Source organism: Tamandua tetradactyla, chromosome 20, assembly GCF_023851605.1.
Source record: "Tamandua tetradactyla isolate mTamTet1 chromosome 20, mTamTet1.pri, whole genome shotgun sequence".
NCBI classification, from domain to species: Eukaryota; Metazoa; Chordata; class Mammalia; order Pilosa; family Myrmecophagidae; genus Tamandua; species Tamandua tetradactyla.
This window is the reverse complement of record NC_135346.1, coordinates 4,938,708-4,947,721: the sequence shown is the minus strand read 5'-3', so window position 1 is coordinate 4,947,721 and position 9,014 is coordinate 4,938,708.

The window sequence follows — 9,014 nt, the reverse complement described above, 5'->3', positions numbered from 1 at the left end:
GACAGTGGGATGATATATTTAAATTACTAAAAGAGAAAAACTGCCAACCAAGACTCCTATATCCAGCAAAATTGTCCTTCAAAAATGAAGGAGAAATTAAAACATTTATAGACAAAAAGTCACTGAGAGAATTTGTGACCAAGAGACCAGCTCTGCAAGAAATACTAAAGGGAGCACTAGAGTCAGATACGAAAAGACAGAAGAGAGAGGTATGGAGTAAAGTGTAGAAAGAAGGAAAATCAGATATGATATATATAATACAAAAGCCAAAATGGTAGAGGAAAATATTATCCAAACAGTAATAGCACTAAAAGTTAATGGACTGAATTTCCCAATCAAAAGACATAGAATGGCAGAGTGGATTACGACCCAGCAATACCACTGCTAGGTATCTACTCAAAGGACTTAAGGGCAAAGACAAAAGGGCAAAAACACACCAGTGTTTATAGCAGCATTATCTACAATTGCAAAGAGATGGAAACAGCCAAAATGTTCATCAACAGACGAGTGGCTAAACAAACTGTGGCATATACCTACGATGGAATATTATGCAGCTTTAAGACAGACTAAACTTATGAAGCATGTAATAACATGGATGGACCTAGAGAACATTATGCTGAGTGAGTCTAGCCCAAAACTAAAGGACAAATACTGTAAGGTCCCACTGATGTGAACCGACATTCGAGAATCAGCTTGGAATATATCATTGGTAACAGAGACCAGCAGGAGTTAGAAACAGGGTAAGATAATGGGTAATTGGAGCTGAAGGGATACAGACTGTGCAACAGGACTAGATACAAAAACTCAAAAATGGACAGCACAATAATACCTAAGTGTAATGTAACTAGGTTGGAACACTGAATGAAGCTGCACCTGAAATATGTTTTTTTGTTTGTTTGTTTGTGTGTTTGTATCTTTTGTTTTTGTTTTTTTCTATTTCCTTTATATATATATATATATATATATATATTATTAGTATTATTATTTTAATTCTCTTCTCTATATTAACATTCTATATCTTTTTCTGCTGTTTTGCTAGTTCTTTTCCTAAATCGATGCAAATATACTAAGAAATGATGATCATACATCTATGTGATGATACTAAGAATTACTGAGTGCATTTGTAGAATGGAATGATTTCTAAATGTTGTGTTAATTTCTTTTCTTTTTTTTGATTAATAAAAAAAATTTAAAAAAAGGATAGGAAAGAGAATAATTTATGGTATAAATCTTTAGCATTAGTCTTAATTTTTCTTTATCTAGTTAACTTCATGAGGAAATCAACTTTTTGCCCCCATTTGAACCACGTTGTCTCTGAAAATTTAATTATATCAAGAAAGGACAATGTATGCTGTCTCATCTCATTATGCTCACTTTGACAATATGTATGCTTTATATGCACATGTAACCCAAATGTTGAACATTATATATTGGTTTATATGGGAAGAATAGTTTGAAGATCTGGAAAAAGAATTCTATCATGTTGAAGTCCTTAAATATATGTCATGTTCTTTAAAAAAATAAATAAATAAATAAAAATAAAATTTTTCATTGTAATCATTTTAAAACTGTATAACTCAATGGCATTTAGTACATCACAGTTTTGTCCAACCATCACCAATAACCTATACTAAAATTTATCTCGAGTCATTAATCAGACAGTTTCCATTCCATCATAAAAACCCAACCCCTGGCAGTCACTAATCTTTTGATCAATATTGTTTTGCCTATTTTAGATATTTCATATAAATGGAATCTTGCAATGTGTGACATTTGGGGTCTTTCTTCTTTTACTTAGCATATTTTTATTAATCCACATTGTAATATATATCAATAACTCATAATTTGTACTGAGGAATAATATCCATACACATAATCACAACACACACACACACACACACACACACACACACACTATTCTTATCCAGTGTATCCCTTGGGAGATATTTGAGTTGATTGCAACTTTTGGCTATTGTGAAAAATGCATGTTATGAAATTTGTATGCAGGTTTTTGTTAGAGTGTGCATTTTCAGTTCTTTTTGGGTATATATCTAGAAACAGAATTGCGGGTTACATAGAAATTCTACATCTAATTTATTGAGGAATTGGAAAAATGTTTTCCACAGGGGCTGTGCCATTTTCCATTCCTGCAAGCATTGTATGAATCCTCCTATTTCTCCACAGCCTCCATTGCTTGGATACACCATGATTATTTATACATTCATGAATTGATGGACAGTTGTGTTGTCACAACTTTTGGCTATTACAAATTATGCTGCTATAGCTATTCATGTAAACGTTTTGACTTGAACTTGAATATATTGCCATGAGTGGAATTGCTAAGTCTTATGGTAATTACATGTTACATTTCTTAAAGAATCTCCAAAATATCTTCCATGTTTAATTACACACAGTAGTATACAAGGGATCCAGTCTCTCCACATTCTCCCCAGAATTTGTTATTTCCTGTTTTTTTAAAGGCATCCTAGTGGGTGTAAAGCATAATCACATTGTGTGTGTGTGTGTGTTTTTAATAGTTGTGTGTTTACAGAAAATCATGTATAAAATACAAGATTTTCAAATACCCCCTATATTATTCCGAGTTCTCACAGAAACAGCAAGAGATATCTGTACATATTATGAGATTTTTATAAGAATTGTCTCATGCAACTGTGTGAGTACACAAGTCCAAATTCCACAGGGAAGGCTGCAAGCCAGGAACTTTGAATTTCCATGGACAAGCTGCCTGGCTGAAGTAGAGTAGAATTTTCTCTTCTGACTGCTGAAATCATCACTTCTCATCTTAAAGCTTTCAACTGATTGGATGAGACTTCTTTCATTGTTAAAGGGAGTTCCCTCAGTTGATTATAGATTTAATCAGCAATAGATACAATCAATTTACAGATGATTTAAATCCACAAAATGTCCTCACAGTAATAAAGATAATGTTTGTTTGATCAAACAGCTGGACACCAAAACCTGGCCAAGTTGAAACATGAGCTTAATCACCGTCATACCCTAGGTTCATTGACAGTTTGCATTTGTGTGGAACATTTGCTACAATTGATGAAAGCATATTAATATTCATACTACTAACTGTAGAGGATCATTTAACACATTTTCCCTGTTTTGGCAATGCAGTTTCATGGAATTTTAAAGATATTTCTTCTATTACAATGTATATAACGTAAGATTTCCCCTTTTTATCCATGTTCATATGTACATTTCGATGATGTTAGTTACAGTCACAATTATGTGTTACCATCACTACCATTCATCAACAAAATATTTCCATCATTCTAAATAGGAACTCTGTACATTTTGATTTTAAGCCTTAACTGCCAATTTTCTATCACTATCAAGTCCCTTGGTCAAGATTATGACTTTATGAATTTGCTTATCTTTATTATTATTATTATTATAAACATAATTATTTCATATTTGTTCTAGTTTGCTAGTTGCCAGAATGCAACATACCAAAAATGGAATGGCCTTTTAAAAGGCAAATTTAATAAGTTGCAAGTTTACAGCTTTAAGGCCGTGAAAATGTCCCAATTAAAGCAAGTTTATTGAAATGTCCAATCCACGGCATCCAGAGAAAGATATCTTGATTTAAGAAGGTCAATGAAGATCAGGATTTCTCTCTCAACTGGGAAGGCACATGGCAGACATGGTCAGGGTTTTTCTCATCTGGAAAGGCACATGGTGAACGTGGCATCATCTACTAGCTTCCTTTCCAGGGTTCCTGCTTCATGCAGCTCCCCAGGAGGTGCTTTTCTTATTCATCTCTAAAAGTCTCTGGCTGGTGAACTCTCTGTTTTGTGGTTCTGTGGCATTATGAAGCTTTCTCCAAAATACTTCTCTTATGAAATTCAAGTAAACTAATCAAGACTCACATAGAATGGGTGGAGACATGTCTCCATATAATCAAGCTTAATACCCACAATTTATTGAGCCAGATCTCCTTGGAGATAATGTAATCATGTTTTCAACCTATAGTACTGAATAGGGACTAGAAGAAACCATTGCTCCCAGAAGATTGATTAGGATTAAAACAAGACTTTTCTAGGGTTCATAAACCTTTACAAACTGGCATATTTAGATGATATAATGTTGTTCTTTTTTGTCTGGCATATTTCACTCAACTTCAAAGGCCCATCTGTATTGATGCATGTATTGGTACTTCATTCTTTTCACAGCTGAATAATATTCCCCTGTATGTATGTCCAACATTTTCGTTTATCCATTCATTGGTTGATGGACACTTGAGTTGCTTACATCTTTTGGCAATTGTGAATAATCCATTATGACACTGGTGTGTGATTTCATTTGCTAACGCTTCCAGAATGCAATAATTCAAGAATGGAATGGCTTTGATAAAGGGAATTTATCAAGTTACAAGTTTACTGTTCTAAGGCCATAGAAATATCCAAACGAAGGTATCCAGAGAAAGATACCTTGCCTCTGAAGAAAGGCCATTGTCTGTCACCTGGGAATGCATGTGACTTCTGTCTGGTGCTCCTTGTTCTTGGTTCTGTTGTTTGTATTTCTGATTCCAGTGTCTTCCTTTCTACATATCTGTGGGCCATCACTTAGCTTCTCTTGGGCAAAACTCTGGGGTTTGGCTTGCTTAGTATCTCATGGGAAGGCATATGGCAATATCTGCCAGGCTCTGCATCTCCAAACATCCATGTCTAGGTGTCTGCTCTCTCTGTCAGCATTCTAAGCATCTGCAAATATCTAGGTCTATGTTGGCTCTGAAGCAACTGTGCTTTTCCAAAATGTCTCCCTTTTTCAAGGACTTTGGTAAGATAATCAAGACCCACCTTGGATGGGCAAAGTCACATCCCATCTAATCCAAAGGCCACACCACAATTGGGTATGTCACATCTCCATGGAAACATTCTAATTAGTGTGTCCACCCTTAACGATAGCTCTACTCCCACAAGATTGGATTAGGAAATAACACATGGCTTTTCTGGGATACATAAGAGTTTCAAACCAGTACAGTGTGCAAAAAAAGGACAGCAAAAACTTTTCTTATGTCTCTCTAAAGCTGAGTTTTTTTGGCCTTCCCACCAAATGCAGCTCTTCCAGCTAACTTTCCCACACTGCCCTGAGGAAGCTTTGTGTCTTTAAATCTCCACTACCTCCACCTCTGTCTAGAGATGTTGGAAACTACAGCAGCTATGTGTTTTTTCTGGAGCATGATTGAAACAAGGCTGCTACCACTTTTGTTGGGGAGTGTGTGTGTGTGTGTGTGTGTGTGTGTGTGTGTGTGTGGAAACAATAACTGCCATTAGAGTCAGGTGCCAGCAGTGTGAATTCACTAACAAGAAGCCATGACCAGTGATTGACTGTGAACACCCCTGTTCTTGAGGAAGTGGATGTTTATGTCCCTTTCCTTATGCAACTGGCATATATAAAGAAATCCTGTAAATCAACAATAAAAAGACAAACGATCCAATTTAAAAATGGGCAAAAGACTTGAATAGATATGTCTTCAAAGGTAATGGCTAAAATGCATGTAAAATTTGCTCATGATCTTTAGCTATTAGGGAAATGCAAATCAAAACCACAATATGACAGCACTCACACCCACTAAAAAGGCTACTATTAAACGAAAGCAGAAAATCATAAGTATTAGTGAATATGTGGGAAAAACGAATGCACATTCATTGTGGTGGTACTGCAAAATTGTACAACTGCTATGGAATATAATTTTGTACTTCCTAAGAAAGCTGAAAATAGGAAAATATGAACTTGGAGAGCGAGGGTGGGATAGTGAGGTAATGAGATTCTGAAGAGGTGGGCTGGACAGGAGACCTCAGGAAAGAGAATTCAAATTTTGTTCCAAGTGAAATTCAGAGCGAATTTTTCATGTCACCTAAACATATTCTACAACAGTATACATTTTCAGTAGCTTATCATGAAAATATTATTGGATATGTTCCCATCGCTGGAGGAAATCTGATGCCAAATAGAGAGAGCATTTGGTGCCTTTTTGCAGTATGGCCAGAGAAGAGGGCCCTTTTCCTCTAAAATACACACATAGAACAGTCAGGTGGGAGAAAATGGGGAGAATCTTGTGAGAGGGTGAGAAGGATACAGATGCAAAAGCTATCCTCACTTTAAACATTTGGGTCCTTTCAAGGAGTGTTGGAAATGATTGGGACCTCACAGACTGGTGCTCACCTAGAACCACAGAGATGGAGCACCTAGACACACTGTATCAAGATAACTATAGGATCTGCACAGAAGCTACATGCATGCAAATGCCATGGTGATGATGAAAGGGTCATGCATGAGTGTATACATGGCCACATACTGGTCATATAGCAGGTGGCTATATATTATGGTCTTATACAACTGCCCCAGTTTCACTTGTTGTCATGGTCTCTCCTTTGATTATCACTACCTTTAATTCTCAAAAAGAAAGAAGTTTATCTTAGGGACATTGGTGAATTTAAGGTATGTCCATGAATAAATTGACTAATGCCAACTGTGCTGATGATGATTGAAGTATTAAAATGTTGAATCCAAGTAAGTGAAAATGGCACAACTCAGGAAGCAGCCTCAGGAGAAGGAAATTGATAGTCTATGTTGCATCTATTGATTCCATAATTTGGACGTGTCAAGTACCCTGGAATGCAATGGAGGAAAGCCTAAATATCATATTTTGCCCTATGGTTGAACCATGCAATGTTGTGGTCACATAATTATATCTTCACTATGCTTTGAAGAAGTTGTATTTAAACAACAGGCTCTCTTTTATTTAATTTCTCTTAGAAAACAAAGGTAAATTTTGAGAGGGTCCATGCATATGCAATTGAATCAAACTTATTGGCATAGTATGGTCAACCTTTTTGCTGTTCAATCTGAAAAAAAAGATTAGACTTTTACACACTCTGTGAAAATTACACAGTGATAGCTGTCGATAGTGCTGGACTCTCTAAGCCTCTCGGTAACAATGATGTCTGAGTCCTTCCTCCTAAAAGTAAAAGATACTTCCATCCAACTCTATGCTATTTTGACACTGTTGTGCATCGCCAGAAAAGCCATGTTCCTTCATCCTCATTCAGTATTGCTGGGTGGGATCTTTTTTATTAAGTTGTTTCCATAGAGATGTGGTGGGCCCCAGCCTTAACTGGCCTGGAGTTCTGGTTCTTGATTCTCTGAGACAAAGAATTGAATCTCTAATTGAAGTTGGGAGAGCAAGGTTATTTACTAAAAGCAGCAAGTAAAGAGTAGAAGAAATACATCCTAGAGAAGGACAGTCTTTGCTGCTGAAGAATCAAGCTGGTGCCAGTTACAGTTTAAGGTTAGAGTTTTATGGGGCCAGCTGATGGTAGTATTGCACACACATTGCCGGGGACTTTTTTAAGTTTTCTTCCCTTGAGGTTTTGTTTCTTGCTTTAGCAGGGTATTCTGACTGCACTTTGCTCAATTTAACCATTTAACCATCTGTTAAAGGTGGTATGTTTTGACTGCAGTTTGCTCCACTTAATCGTCTGTTAAAGGTGGCTATAGCCTCCGGGTTGTGGCTTTGGGGTGGCTCCCTGTTTCCCATGAGGCAGGCTCATGACTACTTAACCACCTAACATTCCCCTCTGAATTCTTTGGGAGGTAGGATGATGATCATCCTAATTACTTCCTGCTGATGAGGGGCACTGAGTGTTTTGGAAGAAGTGTATCACTCCTGTCTGTTTCTCTTCACAGATTGTGACGGTGGGAATGTGGGGTAGCCACATCAGAGGCACATTCTTGGGAAGAATGCATGCAGCTGGTCAGTTATGAATTTTCTTATTAGTCCTACGAGGAGAGAAGTAAGTAGCAGTATTGGAATAAAGGTTATTAGAGGGGTGACAATTCGGGTGAGCCAAGACAACCAGTGAGGGTTCCATGATCTAATTGCCTTTACCTGAGATCCTGAGGCTGTCAGTTTGTTAGCCTTCTTCTGTAGCGTTCTAAAGAATTTTGAACTATCCCAGATTCATTTACATAGTAACAGCATTCTTCTTTTAAAATATGCAAGTTCCTCCCTGAATGGTAGTTAAAAGATCAAGGCTGACCAGTTTTGTAGGACAACCCTGACTAATGAGTCAAGCTATCATTGAACCCTTACCACCTGCTTAGTTAACTGATATAAATGTTGTCCAGACATTATGGACAGTTTAGCTGATAGGAGCAAGGACCTTACAGAAAGGCCTGTACTTGTAGATATATCCAGGAAAGCAAGCAGGGGAAGCAAAGGAACAACTCACTTGTGTTGATGCGAGAGTTGATAGTTAATTTGGACTGGAAAAGGGAAGGTAATACTATGAGGGCTGGCAGTTTTCATTTTCTCCTGTGAGGGCTTCATAAAGAGGTTTTGTATGAAGCTATAATTGGAAATCTAAATTCTGCAGTAGCCAGCTAGCACCAGAAAGGTGCTGAGCTGTTTTTCGGCTTTGGGAACCCTGATGGCTGTGATGGTCTGCATATGTTCAGCCAATAGTGCCCTTTCCCTGGGGGTTACAATTACCCCCAATTAAGACACTTCCTGCTGCTTGATGTGCTTTCATTTGAGAGAACTTATAGCCCCTTTTGGCTATGAAATTAAGAACCTGACAGTATAGTTTATGGCTTGTTCTTTGATGAGGGAGCAGATTAATAAATCATCTACATATTGCAACAGAATTCCCTGTTCTACAGACAATTCCTGTAAATCTTGTGGTAGAGCCTGTCCAAATAAGTCAAGGTTATCCCTGAATCCTTGGGGAAGAACTGTATCTAAGAATAGTATCTAAGTGTATACCATTCAGTAGTAGATGGAATTTGTCTTAACAAAGCATAGGGATTTGTTGTCACTGGTTGAAGGGGGACTATAGCCCTATTAATAATTTGCAGGTCTTGACCAAGTGATAGCTGCCATCTTTTATCTTTATAGCAATGATGGGGGTATGCATGGAGAGCTCTTTGGAACCAACAGCCCATGTTGAAGGAACTTGTGAATTATAAGCTATAGCTCTTGT